This window comes from Rattus norvegicus, chromosome 15, assembly GCF_021556685.1.
Source record: "Rattus norvegicus strain SHRSP/BbbUtx chromosome 15, alternate assembly SHRSP_T2T, whole genome shotgun sequence".
Taxonomy (NCBI): domain Eukaryota; kingdom Metazoa; phylum Chordata; class Mammalia; order Rodentia; family Muridae; genus Rattus; species Rattus norvegicus.
In genome coordinates, this window is record NC_141548.1 from 70,569,670 (window position 1) to 70,589,343 (window position 19,674).

Here is a 19,674-nt window from a genome sequence, read left to right on the forward strand (position 1 = left end):
CAGTTTTATGTAGGTCTGCACTGAACAAGAACAGTCTGGTCAAAAGAACTACTGATCTTCAGGTTCCTAAGGGAAGTCAATTATTTATCTGTCTAATAAAACAGTAATAATGTTCTCCAATTTTGTGAATGCCAGCTAAATCTTACCGCCAATAGTACATATAGATATGTGGTCTCATTAAATCTCTTGGATATATTTGAAGCTATTAAGAATTATTGTGGCTACTTTTGTGTCAACTTGACAAGCCAGAGTCATTTGAGAAAATCACTCCATGACACATGGCTGGCTGTAGGAGAGCTTGTAGAAGATTTTCTTAATTCACGATTGATTGTAGAGGTCTCTCATTGTGGGTAGGGTTATGACTAGGATGATGGTCTTTAGATACTAAGCTTAGCAAGCCATAAGGAGGAAGGTAATAATCAGTATTCCACCATGGCCTCTGCAACACTTCCTGCCTTATTGTCCTTGGCCACAGTTTGTAATCACATGATAGTAACCCAAGCTAATTCAAGAATTGACAGATACTGTTCCCTGAGAATTTTTTCAGAGTCCTACTGATATAAATGAGGATGCTTGCAGGTAACCATTGGACTGAACAAGGGGACTCCAATGGAGGAATTAGAGAAAAGACTTAAGGGGCTGAAGGGGTTTACAACACCATAGAAAGAACAACAATATGAACCAACCAGAACCATCAGAGCTCCCAGGGACTGAACCACCAACTAATGAGTACACATGGAGGGATCCATGCCTCTAGCCATGTATGTGGAAGAGGATGGCATTGTCCAGCATCAGTAGAAGGAAAAATCCTTGGTCCTGTGAAGGCTCATTCCCCCAGTATAGGGGAATGCCAGGCCACTGAGGTGGGAGTGGGTGGGTGGGAGTGGGAGCATCCTCACAGAAGCAGAAGGAGGGGCGGGGGATATTTTGAGAGGGAGAAAGGAGATAACATTTATAATGTAAAGGCATAAAATATCCAAGAAAATAAAACATAAAAAAAGAATTGACAGACACATTTTGTTTTCTGTGTAACCAGTGAACTTTCAATAGATAATGCATATGTCAGAAACTCTTGATTAATTAATAAATTTTATGACATGATGTTGTCGTTTAAAAATCAACCATGTCATAAGAATATGCACCAGTAAAGTTTATAGCCTCGAAAGAAATGAAAGAGGTAATTAAAGTTTGGAGTATTTTTTTTGCATAATAATCTACACATAATAATAGTCTCAACTTTTTCTAAAGATTCCTTAGAATATTCTTTGACAATTTCATACTTTATTCTTATTACCCTAAACCCACAGCTTTTATTCTCTCTTGGCCTCTTTTCTCTCTTCTCATCCTCCCTAAAAATCCCCTTCCCATATTCATGACTCTTTTGAGGCCCATTGACTCTTCCCAGAGTTGTGTGCATGACCATGAGTGGAACAATTCATTAGAACCTGTCGGGTTCCTCACTATGTTCAGTGGGTACACAAGTAAGACAATGACTACCCCAGAATACACCAACACCGTCTACTTCCTCACAGGGGCATAAGTCTCCATGCTAGAATGTAAAGTCTGTTTCAAGAATAAGAAAGGCTAAAACCTAAAAAAAAAAATATGTTGTTTATAACTTAACTGCAGGAAATCTGCATTGCAAGATGGCCTTTGATATGAAATGCTCAGAATCGGTTTCCCTAAGAGTGCCAGAAAGACTGCGCTTCCACTTTTGTGTTTTTGACCGTTTCCCAAATGTGTGATAGTGAGTCTGTGTGTACGTGTTTCTTCTTCATTTTCATACCTCCTTTTGTTTCTTTTGTCCTATCCAATGGGTTAGTTTTTGATCTTTTACGTTATGTATTCTGTAGATACCTAGAGGCCAGTTTGTTCTGTAATGAGATGAGGAAAGTGAATTAATTCTCATGCAGAGGAAGTGGGGAGGAACTCGGAGGAATATAGGGAAGAGGAACCATAGTGTGGATATATTATATAAGGGAAAAATCTACTTTCAAGAACAGAAAAAAAAACTGTAATATAAAAGGAAATGAATAAATAAAAAATAGTAAAATAGTATCAATGACATCTTTCTATAATTTGCTATAATTACCCTTTAAAAATCATTAAAATAAAACTGTCAAATCTTCAAAGTGTTTGATTCTAAATTAAAATTATTTTTCTGTTCCATCATATGTACTGATTGTTTTTTTTATAATACTCACTTTTGGTATTTCAAATATCACTTTAGTCAAGTGCTCCATGAAAATGACCTAGCACACATGTTTCCACATTATCTCGGTTAGCTTCCTTTCTTTCTTGTTTTATATAATGTTTAATTTTCTTTTTTTAGGTGTGCACACTCTGACTTTTCTATTTGACTCCAGACATAGAGGTTTGTCATAGATCTTAATAGGAAAGAGCCTTATAACGAAAGCATCAACCTATACCCAAAGGCACCTGAGACAGGAATTAGATTTTTGGAAAAATGAGTTTCTCTCTATTAGTTTCTCATACTGAGCAATGTGACCTCTAGTGACAGAAGTTTTGGACAGCAGTGACCATGAGATATGATCAATCAGACTTGATAGTCTCCTACCTTCGGTGATTTCATTCTACCTCTGGAGACAAGACTTAGAAGGCGAGCATTGGTTATCTCTTCATTTATTTTAGGAGTCCCCTGTAACTCCTTATGGGATTTTACTTTGTGTCTTTTCCTCTCTGATACTTATATAGGACAGCAGAAGGCAATAGATATTACAGTGTCACTAGCTGAATGATGACAATTTGATTTATGTGTCATTTCACATTGTGCTAGATAGGAAAAAGACTCTTTAAAAAATTATGTGAAACAATTTTAGGGAGATCAAGGTAAAGTCATTTTAAATTTCTTTACTTCAAAACATGATCATAAATATTCACTCTCAATGTTATGTTTCAACCCCTCTACATTTTATATCCTTAGTTATAGTTCATATCTTTATGCTTCTTTTCAGTAATTATCTTTCTGCATTGCAATATTGTCTCACGTCTAGCCCTTTCATGCTCAAAAATCAACTTATTGTTCAGAATTCTTGATAATTTCATTGTAAAATGTGTCTTAGTAAGCCACAAAGGCTTGTACATTACAAATTATTATAAAAATTCCCTGTCAGTTGTCAACATTACACATGCTCCACATGTTTTCAAATGTGTGGCTTCTTATGTGTCAGAGATGCACAACACAAAAAGTCACACTTACTCTTCTTTCTGTCACATTGAATTAAATAATCACTTCTTAGAATAATTATTGCATGCTTACAGACACCAAAATGTGTTCTTGTTGTTAAAAATTTATTTTTCTGTCTAATCCGACTTTATTGGCACTTGCTGTTTGCTCATTTCTTATTAGTTCGCTGAAATGTTTACACAACGTGATTTGATCAAAGTCATCCCGTTTCATGGCTTCTCTCAGGTGAACTTCTGTTTCCTACTCATTGATCTTTGCATTCCTCTCAACAGTGCTTCCTTTTTTTGTTGTTGTTGTTGAGATTCTAATGTAATCACATCTTTTTTTCTTTCCTTTTCTTCCTACAACTCTTTTCCATGTTCTTCCCTCATTGCCACTTTTTTAAAATTTGTTGTTACATATACATGTAAGCACTACATATAACCTTCTCAGCTGTATGATTTAACTTGTGTGTTCATTGCCAAGACTGACCATTTGGAATTGCATAGCCAGTTGATGTGGTCTCCCCTGGGGAAAACTATTTCTCATATTCTCCACATTCCTTAATTAACCTTGTTTCTCTATAAAGAGTTTCAACCTATGAAATCCAATTTGCCCTGCCTATATATTTGTAGAATGGTTGACCTCTCAGGGGATATCTTCTTAGAGAAACCTGTCTCTCTTCTACCAGCTTCTATCAATTGCCAATAATTTTCCAGATACTGTGTGCCTGATCCATACTCCAATTAGTTCTGACTTGGGCATGCAAGATTTGTGTATCCTGTCACAAGTGCCGTTGGTTCATATGAACAGTTATACTTCTAGGTTCAGAAAATATTGTTTCCTTATTGGTATTTACTGCCTCAACTTTGAAAATCTTTATGCTTAGACTTTTGTAATAATTTCTAAGCTTTGGGAAGGTGGCAGATGACACAAATGTCCCATCTATGGTTGAATTAATGTTTCACCAGTTGCTAGTTCACAGTTGCTAGTTTTAGGCAACATGCACTTAATATCTAGTATGCTTTTCTGTGTATACATGTGCATGAATGAAAATGTGTGTGTGTGTGTGTGTGTGTGTGTGTGTGTGTGTGTGTACTTGTGCACGTTCACGAAGACCCAGTCTCTTCTCCAAATCTTCTTCATCTTATGTCTAACTTTACCTGGAGAAAACCAATTCCAATTCCTCCCCATAACCAACTTCCCCGAGACATCCCTTCTCTCCTCCAGAGTACAAAGATTATCTGTGCCTATGAATGACAGCTGTCTGGCCTTAAGAGAGATTCTAAAAATGTAAACTCCAAACCTCAGGCCTTTCTATAAACCATTTTATTGACTGAGCTATCTCCCAATCCCCTAATCATGATGATGATAAAGATGCTGATGTAAAGGTTTCTTTTTCATTTTTCTATCCTGTGTCTGGCTGTTTTCCTTGCATCGATGTCTGTGCATCATTTGTGTCAGTGCTCCCAGAATCCAAATGCAAGTTACAGATGTTCATAAATTGCCACATGAGTGAATCTTTTCCTTTTTTTTATTGTATTTTTTTTACATTTTATTTTATTTTTTTTATTAACTTGAGTATTTCTTATATACATTTCGACTGTTATTCCCTTTCCCGGTATCCGGGCAAACATCTCCCTCCGCCCCTCCCCTTCCTTATGGGTGTTCCCCTCCCAACCCTCCCCCCATTGCCGCCCTCCCCCCACCAGTCTAGTTCACTGGGGGTTCAGTCTTAGCAGGACCCAGGGCTTCCCCTTCCACTGGTGCTCTTACTAGGATATTCATTGCTACCTATGAAGTCAGAGTCCAGGGTCAGTCCATGTATAGTCTTTAGGTAGTGGCTTAGTCCCTGGAAGCTCTGGTTGCTTGGCATTGTTGTACGTATGAGGTCTCGAGCCCCTTCAAGCTCTTCCAGTTCTTTCTCTGATTCCTTCAACGGGGGTCCTATTCTCAGTTCAGTGGTTTGCTGCTGGCATTCGCCTCTGTATTTGCTGTATTCTGGCTGTGTCTCTCAGGAGCGATCTATATCCGGCTCCTGTCGGTCTGCACTTCTTTGCTTCATCCATCTTGTCTAATTGGGTGGCTGTATATGTATGGGCCACATGTGGGGCAGGCTCTGAATGGGTGTTCCTTCAGTCTCTGTTTTAATCTTTGCCTCTCTCTTCCCTGCCAAGGGTATTCTTGTTCCCCTTTTAAAGAAGGAGTGAAGCATTCACAATAAATTGTATTTTTTTATTTACATTTCGAATGTTATCCCCTTTCCCAGTTTTCTGTCCATAACCCCTCTATCCTCTCCCCCTTCTATGAGGGTGCTCCCCCCTCCAACTCACCCCTTCCTGCTTCCCTGTCCTGAGATTCGCTTACACTGGGGCATCGAGCCTTGGAAGGACCAAGGGCTTCTTATCCCATTGATGCCCAACAAGGCCATCCTCTGCTATATATGAAGCTGGAACCATGGGTCTGCCTTGGATGGTGCTTTAGTCCCTGGGAGCTCTGGTTGGTTGTCATTGTTTTTAATCCAGTTGCAAACCCTTTCAGCTCCTTTAATCCTTTCTCTAACTCCTCCATTGGGGACCCCATTCTCAGTTCAATGTCAAACCTGAATCTAATAGAAGAACAACCATTTCTTTTAGCAACTGAGCCATTGCCTTGACACCTTTCTTAATTTTAAAGTATAATCATAATTAAATCAGATGTTATAAATATTTATGTATTGTTCACCAGATGTACTTAGTATATGGAGTATTATTTCCACATTTTAGGACTTGGTGCTGAAGTTTATGTTTATTAAAAGAGGTTAATGAATCATGGACAGTTAAGGACAAAACCACAAAATAAGCTATTTTGCATGTAAATAGCCAAGATAAATTTTAATATAAATCATTGAGAGCTCTGATTCTCCTTTACAAGATTCTATGATTACAAACTTTAGATCTCTTCTTGCTTTGTTAGTTCTCATTTCCACGATTTAAGTGACTTACAAATAGTATATACATAGGTGAATATATTCGTAGGCATTTTCTAGTAAATGTATAATATATGTAATTATTAAATATGTGTATCTAATAAGTATTTTTTCATTATTTATGATGTGCTATACTAACTGGAGGAATCTAGGCCCAAACCTACTTTCTACTCCTCCTATCCTATGGTGTCGAACACAATAAAAACTAGTAACTGAGGCAATGCTCTGACACTTGAAAGTTCAATGAATGCTTTCCTTAATAAACTATATGATTTGCTCTGTGACAAAATGATAAGATGCATCTGTCTTCAGAGCACAGAATTATTATCACAGTGGCTAATAGTTTTCTCATCCTTACATCACAGATAATCTCAGCGCGCGCTGAGACAGTTCAGTGACTCTGACTCCTCAGAAACCTAGTAAATTACTCAAATAAAGAATAATAAATGAATGTTATATGACTTATAACTGACTAATAACCTTTATTAAATAGTCATTGATAATTTGCATTCCATGCTGTGTATTCATTCCACTAGAAAATATTTATAACTGGTAGATAATCTAGTCTCAAATTAAAAATTCTACCCAATATAAAAGACTTTATAATCTCTTTAAGAAATCCCATACCTATCAGCTAGTCACATTTTATTTTCAAAATACTAAGTTTATGATCAGTAACCTACATTTTGTCTCTTTGTAATTTTCCTTATTTTAATAGTATGTAAATATGTGAGTTTTTAAAAAATCTTTTCATCTAAATATTGCATTCTGAATTATTCTATCATTTTTGGATTATACTCCTCCTGATGTTTCCTGTTCACAAATGTCTTGTTTTCTTCATTTTTATATTTACTTTGTCTTCTGTACTTGTACAGCTCTCTCTCTCTCTCTCTCTCTCTCTCTCTCTCTCTTCTCTCTCTCTCTCTTTTTTCCTACAGGCAGTTTTTGTGACTCATTCTTCTAAACCATTAATTTTAACAGGAATCTCACAATTATGATGCTTACTTAAGGAACACAGTAAATAGCTAAGTTTCTTTGCATTCAACATCTAGAGATCAATATTACCTAGGGAACTCACCTTAGATACTCAGATGAATTGGCTCCTTCATTTGCCTTGGGTGAGATATCTTGAAGTTTGTTTGAGTTGTCAAAAAGTCAAGGCAATAAATTCCACAATATGCTGAAAAATTATTTAAGAAAAATGAACATAATAAATAAAGACATAATATAAAATTGCTTAGTATTTCAGGAATTATCAGCCATTTGTAATAAAGAGGGTACTCACTATTCCTCATAAAAATGTAAATGTTGATTGTATGATTGTTTCAGTAGTTTTGATAAATGTGACTTTTCACATTTCACATTTTACTATTTATACCCTATGTAACTTGCATTGTATTTTTATAAAAATTTTCTTCTTTATTAACATTCATCAAACATTTTTGAATATTTCTGTAGCTCAAAGAAATGATATTGCCACTGAATATTACAATAAACTCATCTTCAAATTCGTTCTTAAAAATGAACTACTCAGCTTCTTTTTTCTACAAATTTTCTTTAAAACTCTGAGAATTTGTAATTATGAGAGGAAAGTAGAAATAACAGAACTCTGGCCCGCTGACTGCAGTCATTGTAATTTTTCTACCATAAAACTAAAATCTAGCCTTATCAGCTTCTGCTTGATAAAGAGGTTTCCATTCTCCCTCTATTACAAGTTATTATATAGGAAAAACAAAAGTAAATAGGTTCACAACACATAAAAACACTTTTTGTAATGTACCATGAATAAAATTCTCCAAGCTAAATAGTACTTATGAATCTAAAAATTTTAGTGAATCTAATCAGGGTAGCTTACAATATTGATCATCAGAGAGCATTTCCCCTCTTGGTTTCAGTCTCCTCATGTATGGAGTGATTTGCTGTACTTTAAGCCTGACTGATACAGATGTGGATGCTCACAGCCAACCATCCGACTGAGCACAGGGTCCCTAGTGGAAGAGTTAGGGGAAGGGCTGAAGGGGCCAAAAGAGTTTCTAACCCCATAGGAAGAACAACAAACAATATTAACCAACCAGACCCTCCAGAGCTCCCATGAACTAAATCACTAACCAAAGAGTACATATATGGCTCCAGCTGCAAATGTCCAGAGGATGGCCTTAACTGGCATCAGTGCGATGGGAGGCCCTTGGTCCTGTGGGGGCTCCAGCATATGGCAGTGCTAGGGTGGTAAGGTAAGAGTGGGTAGGTGAGTGGAGGAGCACCTTCATAGAAAAATGTGGGAGGGGAAGGGAATAGGGGGGTTGTGGATAAACAATAAAAAAGGTTGTTGGTAAAGAACTATAAAATTTACTTATCTATGGGTGATTTTTGTACCATAGGAAGAACAACATTACCAATCAACCAAACCCCACCAGAGCTCCCAAGTACTAAACCACCAACCAAAGAGTACACATGAAGGGACCCATGCCTCTAACCATGTGGCAGAGGATGGCATTGTCCAGCATCAATCGGAGGCCCTCAGTCCTGTGAAGGCTTGTTTCTCCAATGTGGGGGAATGCCAGGGGGTTAAAGTTGAAGTTGACAGGTAGGAATGGGAGCATCCTCATAGAGCAGGGGGAGACAGGGAAGGAGATGGGAGAAAAAGGATAACATTTGAAATGGGAATACATGGGTTGGGGATTTAGCTCAGTGGTAGAGCACTTGCCTAGCAAGCACAAGGCCCTGGGTTCGGTCCCCAGCTCTGGAAAAAAAATGCGAATACATAAAATATCCAAGAAAAATAAATTTTTAAAAAAAAGAATATAGTTTATTCAGGGCTGGGAGAGAGGACTTGATAGAGTAGTAGAGACTGATAAAAGCAGAGAGAGACAGTAGAGTAGTAGAGACTGGTTTTGCCATAAGCACACAGAGAGAAGGGGAGCAGAACAGGACAAAAAGACAGAGTGAAAGCAAAAAGGCAAGAGAGTGGGGAGGGGGCCAGTAGCCCCTTTTATACTGAGTCAGGCACACATGGCTGTTGCAGGAAACTGTAGGGCGGAGCCCAGAGAAAATGTTAACACTAAGGAGTTTAAAATAGTTAATAATTTCTTTTAGATAACTGTTTGAAGAAACAAATAAGCATTTTAAAAATATAAAGATGAAAAAACTGTTTCCTTAAGTAACTTGAAAATTCATACTATTCAAGTTATTATAAAAAGATTTCTCCTTAAAAAACAAGCAATTGCAAATCAGTGGATCATGAAGACACCTGCAGTGGAAGAGATTATAAAACATTCATAATTTTAGCTGGTATATTGTAGCTAATTTCAAGGTGTCAGTGATTCCAATTTAGAAATCTGAAACAAGAGTAATCTGAATTTAATGGATGCTTGCTGTCAAAGCCAAGAAGACATTAACTACTCAGATTACTCAACATTTATATAGTGTGGCCAGGAGGGAGAGAGCCAGGATTCAGATGAGAACACGGGCCAATTATTATTCCAGGGGTTCCCCATCATAGGATATAGATATTTCATCTGGAATTAACACAGCCTCCTGGGATTTCACACCCTCTCACAAAATCTTGTGATGACCTGCACAGTTTGACTTGATCATCACATTGGGAACAGAAAAACAAAATATACGAGCATCCCAGTAACCATTATGAAAAGTTATTATTGTAAATCAAAGAATTATAATTTGTTTTGTGAATTAGAAAATATAAATTATTCTTCCTAATCATTAACCAAGTCATTTTCCTGAACTATGTGTTAGATATTTTACTGACTGCTAAAATTGTGTTATTAATATAAATTTACCTCCTTCTATTTGTTCAAAATTGTGTCTTATTTTTCTCATACTTGACTTATATATATTTTCTTCCATCATTTTGATATTATTTCTAGATTTCAGATTATTTAGGCCAAAAATTTATTTTTCTTCCTCTATACAATACTAAATGCTATTTAAATTTATATTATTATAACTTTTAAAGTCTTATAAAAATCCAAAAATAGTCTGTAAAAGTGTACAGGGAGACTGGGGAAGATGGACTAGGCAGTAATGTGATTGTTAAATGAGTAGGAATATCACAGCTTGAACCTCAGTAACCATCATAAAATTTAAGAAAAAACAGTAGGTGATAATTTTGCTTGCCTCTGAACCTTGCACTGGGGAGAGAGAGCAGCAGGGGATTCTGTTGCTCCTGCAAGCAAGAAGGCCTACCCAAAGTCAGTCAGAGATTCTCTCTCAACAATGAGGTCATTTGTAATAAACAAAATCCTCTCTTGCTACTTATTCAATATAGTACTTAAAGTCCTAACGAGAACAATCAGACAACAAAAGGAGGTCAAAGGGATACAAATTGGAAAGGAAGAAGTCAAAATATAACTATTTGCAGATGATATGATAGTATACTTAAGTGACCCCAAAAGTTCCACCAGAGAACTCCTAAACCTGATAGACAACTTCAGCAAAGTGGCTGGGTATAAAATTAACTCAAACAAATCAGTAGCCTTTCTCTACTCAAAGGCTGAGACAGAAATTAAGGAAATGACACCTTCCATAATAGTCCCAAATAATATGAAATACCTCTGCGTGACTCTAACAAAGCAAGTGAAAGATCTGTATGATAAGAACTTCAAGTCTCTGAAGAAAGAAATTGAAGATCTCAGAAGATGGAAAGACCTCCCATGCTCAAGGATTGGCAGGATTGATATAGTAAAAATGGCCATTTTACTAACACCGATCTACATAGTCAATGGAATCCCCATCAAAATTTCAACTCAATTCTTTATAGAGTTAGAAAGATCAACTCGCAAATTCATTTGGAATAACAAAAACCCCAGGTTACAAAAACTATACTCAAGCACCAGAGAACTTCTGGGGGAATCACCATCTCTGACCTCAAGCAGTATTACAGAGCAATAGTGATAAAATAATTAAATAAAAAACTGTATGGTATTGGTACAGAGAGAAACAAGTAGATCAGTGGAACAGAATTGAAGACCCAGACATGAACTCACACACCTTGGTCACTTTGATCTTTGACAAAGCAGCTAAAAACATCTGATAGAGAAAAAAATAGCATTTTCAGCAAATGGTGATAGCTCAACTGGAGTTCAGTGTGTAGAAGAATGCAAATCAGCCCATTCTTATCATCCTGTACAAAGCTTAAGTCCAAGTGGATCAAAGACCTCCACATCAAACCAGATACACTCAAACTAATAGAAGAAAACGTGCAGAAGAGTCTCAAACACATAGGCACTGGGGAAAATTTCCTGAACAAAACATCAATGGCTTAGACTCTAAGATCAAGCATTGACAAATGGGACCTCATAAAACTGCAAAGCTTCTATAAGGCAAAGGACATTGTCATTAGGACAAAACGGCAACCAACAGATTGGGAAAAGATCTTTACCAATCCTACTACTGATAGAGAGCTAATATCCAAAATATGTAACGAATTCAAGAAGTTAGACTCCAGAGAACCAAATAATCCTATTAAAAAATGGGGTACATCACTAAACGAAGAATTCTCAGCTGAGGAATATTGAATGGCTTTTAAGTACCTAAAGAAATGCTCAACATCCTTTGTCATCAGGGAAATGCAAACCAAAACAACCCTGAGACTCCACCGCACACCAGTCAGAATGGCTAAGGTAAAAAACTCAGGTGATAACATATGCTGTACAGGATGTGGAGAAAGAGGAACACTCCTCCATTTTTGGTGGGATTGCAAACTGGTACAACCACTCTCGAAATCAATCTGGAGGTTCTTTTGAAAATTGGACATTGCACTACCTGAGGACCCAGCTATACCTCTCCTGGGCATATACACAAAGGATACTACAACATACAACAGAGACACATGCTCTACTATGTTCATAGTAGCCTTATTTATTGTAGCCAGAAGATGGAAAGAACCAAAATGCCCTTCAACAGAGGAATGGATACAGAAAAAGTGGTACATCTACACAATGGAATATTACTCAGCTATCAAAAACAATGACTTCACAAAATTCATAGGCAAATGGATGGAACTAGAAAATATCATCCTATGTGAGGTAACCCAATCACAGAAAAACACACATGGAATGTACTCACTGACAAGTAGATATTATCCCAAAAGTTCAAATGCAATCTACGAACCACATAAAGCTCAAGAAGGATGACAAAAGTACAGATGCTTCACTCTTTCTTAAAAGGGGGAACAAAAGTATTCATAGGAGGGGATATGGAGGCAAAGTTTAGAGCAGAGACTGAAGGAACGGTCATTCAGAGATAGTTTTTTAGACACCAACCTAGATTAGATTGATGAAGCTAAGAAGTACATGTTGAAGGAACCGGATATAGATCTCTCCTGAGAGACACAGCCAGAGCATGTCAAATACAGAGGTAAATGCTACCAGTAAACCATTGAACTGAGAACGGGACCCATGTTGGAGGAATTAGAGAAAGGATTGAAATAGCTGAAGGGGCTTGCAACCCCATAAGAACAACAATGCCAAGCAACAGAGCTCCCAGGGACTAAACTACTACCCAAAGTTTATGCATAGACTGACCCATGGCTCCAGCTGCATATGTAGCAGAGCATGGCCTTGTTGGGCACCAATGGAAGGAGAAGCCCTTGGTTCTGCCAAGGTCGGACCCCCGTTTTAGGGGATTGTTGGGGGAGGGCAGGAAGGGGGAGTGGATCGGGAGGGGATCACCCTTATAGAAGAAGGGGAGGAGGAAGAGATAGGCGATTTATGGACAGGAAAGGGAATAATATTTGAAATGTAAATAAAAATATCCAATAAAAATAGGCGAAAAAACCTTAAGTGCAAATCTTTGTGACTATGGACCTTTACACACACACACACACACACACACACACACACACACACACACACACACACACACAGTTCATGCAAAATCACACCCACGTTCAAAACAGACATTAAAATCTTGCACTTCCTACTTTCTGGAATTTTAATTGTGAATAGCAATTCTAATAGGCTTGGTACAAGGATGGAAAACTGAAGTTTGATAATAGCTACCTAAGCACATTTAGATAAAAGTAATTGTGTTTTTATTTCAGGACATCAGCGACTTCTGCAGTTTAAAATACCAGATTCTGCAAGTTGTGAATAGTTAGAAAAGAAAGCCTCCTATGTCCCATTTACCCAGAGTTTAGGTACACAGTGCATACTGTATTGGAATATAATATACTATCTCATAATCATTTATATTTATTATTTGTTAATCAAAATATAAGGATATAGGAATTTACATTCCACTGATTTTATTTTACTTATAATGTTTTATTAAGATTTTATTGTCAACTTGACACACCCAAGAAAATATAACTTTAATTGAACAATTTCCTCCATAAGAATGCCTTGTAGTAATGTCTGTGAGATATTGCCTTGATTAATAGCTGCAACTGACTTCCAAAAATTAAATACAGAAGATTACTTATACTTCATCACACAAAAAAGATGTTATTTAAGGAGAAATTTAGATACATGGATTATACATCACTTCACTGTGGAAAAACGTTTGATAGTGATAATATAGTCTTTTGATTTATGTGAAATATAATTGTGATAACATTGAAAAATGGACCAAGACAAAGATGTGTATATTTAAGTGGATCAGAAGAATCATAAGAAAAACAAATATTCAACTTCCCTCTCCATAATTGAATTACGATGGTCAAATAAAATATGGGTAAATTAGGAATATAATCCTGAACGTGAACAACATCAACAAAAAAAACCTAGAAAAGAAACAAACAAAACAACAACAACAACAACAACAACAACAACAAAAACAAGAATAAATGTGTGAGTGAGCTGATGGAGTAAAACACCATTTTAAGAACTCAATATACAAATCTTCCTTCAGGTGACTGTATGTGTGTGTGTTTATGTATAATATTGTCCCTCATGTATTACCTTGAAAGAGTGTCTTCTTATTTACTCTTGGGTACACAGGTTGGCTACCTTGAGGCTTTTTCCTCTAGCCTGCATTACATATCCCAATGAGGTTTTGATGGGGTAGCAGGTATCCATGTCACTGTGTCCAGCATTGCTTTGTTTTGTCTGGGTCCTAATGTCTGGACTCAGGCCATCAGACTTTCCTGAAATGTGCTCTTTATCTATTGAGCCACATTTTCTGCCACTCAATTCTCACTTTTAAAACAAGACATGCAAATGACCAACAATGTATAAAAATAATGATCAATATTATAAACCATTAATTGAATACAAATAAAAGCCACAGTGAGATAGGAAGTAAAAGTGTACTGGGGAAAAAGGTCTGTAAAAGGGAAAACCATTGTGAAATGTGATTGGGACTGCAAATTAGTAGGGTCAGCCTGAAACACTGTAGGATTGTCCTCAAATGCCAAGAAGATAAACACCATACCAGCAGGAACATTTATTTTTTAGTGTATATTCAAGAGAAATAAAATCAGCATGTTGAAAACATAGCTCCATCATTTTGTTAGATAGGACATTATTCACAATAGCCAAAAATCAATTTCAGCTATATCACTGTATGACTAAAGAATTGTTGTGTATAGTTTTCTGTATGGATAAACTCTTTTCCCAGTATTTAGGTTTTTTTTTTTTACTTGAAAGAGGATAGGTCTGGCCAACATGATTAAAAAAAATGATGGCTGCATGGATTTATTTAAGTGTACACAATTTCTTTCACCGTTTATGTCTTTCCTGTTAGCACCACGGTCATTTTATTACCATGATTCTGTAGTAAAATTTTAAAGCAAGTATCGTGGGAAGTCCTGCATTGCTCATTTTGTTCAGGATTGCTTTGGCAGCTACTGCGAAAGTCAGTACAGACACCCTCAGGAAACAAAAAACTACAATTACAATGTACTTAACAGCTATTCTACCTCAGGCAGGCAAGCAGAAACACAAAGGTGTACATAATTATTCATACAGCATAGTTCACCGTAGTCAATAGATGAAATCTAGACTATATGTTCCTTGTTTTGTGGATTTCTGATGGAGATGTTAGAGGATGATACATGGAAATTAATTTAACCATAAAGAAGAAAAACATTATTTAAAAATTAATAAAATTAGAGATCACGTTGTTTTAAACACACACAAACACACACACACACACACACACACACACACACACACACACACACACAAATAACAAAAGGTAAGGCTATGATCCCATAGAACTGACAGCTTTAGAAACATCCTTCCCTCATATGGTGTAAGGAGGGAAAAGGGGGTATTAGAGGAAGCCAAGAACTTTCACTACCCTTATTCTACAGAGCACCAAGTTGAGTTAAGACAACCAAAACAAACAAACAAACAAACAAACAAACAAACAAACGCCCTGCAGGCTTTTCAGAGTTTGTCTCCAAAAGGTAGAAAGCATTGTGTAGAGCCACTTTAAGATACCATAGTAATTGGAGTCAGACCTGAAGTCTGAATAAGACGGGTTCAGAATAAACTCGAACATAAGGTACAGAGGAATAAAGCTTGTTACCAAGAATTCCCAGCAGTGAAACAGGTTCTACAGGGTGACATTTAGAAAAAATATTATCAAGTGGTCTTCTTATCTTTCAGTTCCATCCAATTTCTTCTCCCACATAAACTTGTTTTTATTTTATACTCTTGAGTGTAATATATTGTATTAAAATAACTATTTTCAATAAAAACAATTAAAGAGGCCAATGATAGTATATTGAAAACTGCAGAAAGAAATACAGAGACCTATACAAAGGCAGGTTTTTAGTGAAACATCTTTTATTTTTTTTTTCAGAAGAAACTTGAAAAGTGAGAGGCACTTGGAATGCTGCACTTCCAGGTCTGAAAGACCAGAGCTTCTAAGAAAGACTCATCCTTTGCCAAGCCATCTGCCAAGGACTGTTCATATTCAAAGCAGGTTAAGGAAACCTATGATAGCCAAGGCAGTACTACACAGGGAACTGGAGGGAGAAAGACTATTAGTTAAGGCAATGAGGATTATATAAAAACAAACACTAAACTTTGAAAGTCAACAAAATGGCCATAATTAACATAAATCCATCATTTATTATTAATATTATTGTTCCAGATTTCCCAATCAGAAGACACAGGCAAGCAGAATTTATTGAAAAGAGCACTCTTCTATTTGCTCCCTCCGAGGATTATACCTAACAATCCAACATAGAGGAAGGAAGTCTGCTGTTCCTGTGATTAATGTTTTGAGTTATGTCTCTTCTTCAGTGGAATAGTTAAGAAACAACCACTGTCCGCACGATAAAATCAAAATTTATCAACAAAACCTCACTTGTAAAACTTCAACTCTTTTCCTCTTTGCACATAGTTATTTTCTAGTAGTTCTGACTATGTTGTATTCCTCACCTCACCAGTGATTTTATATTAATATTCATTTATTATTCAAGTATCCCCCTCTTTCTAATTTACACATCAAACATGAAATGTTTTTGTTCATTTATTCATACAAAATTATTATGACCATTCAATCTACATTATTCATACTCTTAATTATTCTATTCCAAAGAACCCACTAAATACTTAATATGCAATTGAATATTAAGTTTTGTATTTAATGACTTTTTCATTGCACTGGACCAGAAGTCCCTGAAAGATGAAATTATGCCTCATTTTTTTTCAGTCTGATGTTTTACAATTTTTATGTCTCATAGAAGATTAACAGTAAGTACATGTTGGTTAAAGGAATCAGAACAAGAGAGTGTTGAGTAAAAATAAAAACCTGTCAATATAAGTACATAGAGAATAGTTTGATATTCTCATACTTTCACACTGACAACATATTTTAAAACTATTTGAAAATTTTCATCTCACTTTCCAATATTTTCTATGCTTTCTTTCTTTGCACAAGGACAGCTCTACTATACTTGAAAATGCCTACCATGATTTTGCCTTTATCTTCTAGAGCATTTAGCCAAACGGCCCTTGAAAGAGCAGTAAGTCCTACCTCTGAAAATTGTGTGAATTTTTGCGATAAGACATCTGTTCTAAGGTGGATGTTTGGGACAGATTGACTTTCTAACATGCCTTGAGCTGCATATCCTTCTATGTCTCCCTTCCCCTGTGATTTCCTCATTCAGTTTTGCTCAAACTTTTATTGGGAGTGAAGCACGTCAATTCCTGCCACTGCTGAAAATGGCTTTCTTAGTTTTTTTTGTGTCAGAGAATACATATGAAATTTGAGAAATTTAGTGACATCCCAGGCACACACTGCTTCAACTTTCTTGCTATAATCTTCTCGATTGTAAAATGTCCTGAAACACAGTAGTTACTCTTTGTAGTCCTAGAATTAAAATATATTCATTTATGTGAGATGTATGGTCATAATATAATCAGGAAAAATTAAATCTTATTACTATGTCTTTATGTGTATATAAATATATTAAGCTTATACTAAAAATTTGAAAAATACATGTTTATGTGTTTCATTTTATCATTGTGAGGTAGCAATTTTAAAAATTCAGTATTTTTTCTCTGTGCTAACATTTAACCAAATCACACATGCCTTCTGAAATACATTCATAGTCTAGATGTTTAGATTTCTTGAAATTCAAGCAGTTTTAATGTTCTATGGCATAACTGGTCATTATGCATACAAACTAATATTCACACTTAATAGGTAGGGTCTCAGAGTTGAGGGCAAGTTTGGCTTTATGCCCTGACCATCTTGCTTCTACTTTCAAATGTTGGAACTATACTCTTGTACAATCACCCCTGGATTAAAAAACTGTATTTCTAATCAAATGTTTTAATTAGACATTCTCAGAGTTTATGCCCTAAATTTCAGACACATGACGCAGTATGACTGAAGATATACAGTATTCATAAAATACAAAACTTGATTAACTTAAATCTCATAATATAAAACAAGTAGATCTTGGAAAAGAAAAGACCCCCCCCAAAAAAACTTATTAGTATTCCATTGTAAATTAACATATATAATTATCTATTTTCTAAGTTTTGTTTTATTTTCTTAAATTATAAACTTAAGTAGCTATATGTCCATGCCTACATAAGTGTGTCAGTGCCTGTGCCTGTGAACACAGAAAGCCCAGAACAAGACGTCAAATACCTAGTAGCTAAAGTCACAGGCATTTGAGAGAGGGCGAGATTATGGGGAATGTGATAGGATCTGAAGGCCAGTACTCAGGATGGGACAGCAGGTACTTTCACCATTCATCAATTTCTACAGCCCCAGAAGAATCGTTTGTCGACATAATTTTAGAAAAAGTTAATGAAGACACGACCTTTAGTTACCAGGAAATATATGAGTTGGAGAAATAAAATATTTAAGATTTTAATCGTCACGCTTTAATCCGCACATCTCTTCTTCCTCCAACACAAAGAAATCAGGACTACATGTTTTCTCATTAATAATTCACAAGTATAGAACTAATAATATTTGCTTATCAATTGAATACTTCCTTCATAGAGGAATGATTGTATATAGAATAATGGTCTTATAACTAAATGACAGTGAAAATATATCAATAGTTTCTAGAGGATTGTGTGTCTTGTTTCTTTATGTCATTATGTGAGCTAAACCAGATTTGTATTGCCAAATATCACATAGTTACCATTATAACTATAATATAATACAAGCTGCTTTACAATGACTGTTCCCTCAGATGCTCTCCTGATGCCCTTGAATACTATGGATTAGCTTCTACTTTTATATATATAGATGTTGGATTGAGTATGTATATTGAACTGGAAACTGGAAGGTGGTCCATTAGAGGAGAATAAAGGAGACTGGAGAGAGAGTCATTGGGAGGGTAGTAGAATTTGTGATTTGACTGTGAAAGGAGCCAGGACTGGAAGTGTTTAAAATAGAAAAGGGAGAATGAAGTTAAGAGAGAGGTAGAGTTACAGTGGAAGGCCACCAAAACCAAATAAGTACAAGGATGCCATAAAGAGACCTGTTACTTTATACATTAATTAAAAACAGAATTTAAAATGAAAGATAACTGGGTGAGAAGAATTTTTATCTCATTTTTGGATAGTAAAATTTTCTAGTATACATGTATCTCATCTTCACTGTTCATCAACATAAATATTAAATCGAGTATTTTAAAACAATAAAGTTCCAACTTAGAAACCAAACTCATCACACTATGTCTTGTTTTGTTTCAGGATGGCTTGTGTTTTGAGACAAAAATCTCACAATGTGGACAAGGCTGGGGTAATCTCAAGCCAATTTCCTGTCTTTTCCTCCCAAATACTATATGTACCCCATGCAAAGATTCATCAACATGTTTTAGAAAAATATAAATCCATGCATATAAAAATTTACTTTCAGATATTTTCAGACATTTTTCAAATACTCATTATTAAAAACAGTAAAAGTACCAATCAAAAACCAGCAAAGATTGTTCAGATATTCTAGTTTGCTTTTTATTTGCTGTTGTTACTTGTTCTTTCTCCCTCTTCTTCTCTCTTCCTCTCTCTCTCTCTCTCTCTCTCTCTCTCTCTCTCTCTCTCTCTCTCCTCTCTGTCTCTCTCTCTGTGTTTGTGTG

General features: G+C 36.0%; 1 long non-coding RNA gene across 5 annotated transcripts in view; it reads left to right on the forward strand.

Annotated features, from left to right (window-relative positions):
- Positions 1 to 16,430, forward strand: part of LOC148001083 (uncharacterized) — a 242,627-nt gene extending 226,197 nt beyond the window's left edge. For 2 of the 5 annotated variants that reach the window (XR_015638397.1, XR_015638395.1), the window contains 2 exons: positions 15,924 to 16,046; positions 16,218 to 16,427. This is a non-coding gene — a long non-coding RNA (uncharacterized LOC148001083). Of the gene's footprint in view, positions 1 to 15,923; positions 16,159 to 16,217 lie in introns of those variants that run through there. The other 3 variants (XR_015638398.1, XR_015638396.1, XR_015638399.1) reach the window with 3 other exon arrangements.
- The last annotated feature ends 3,244 nt before the right edge of the window (positions 16,431 to 19,674 follow it).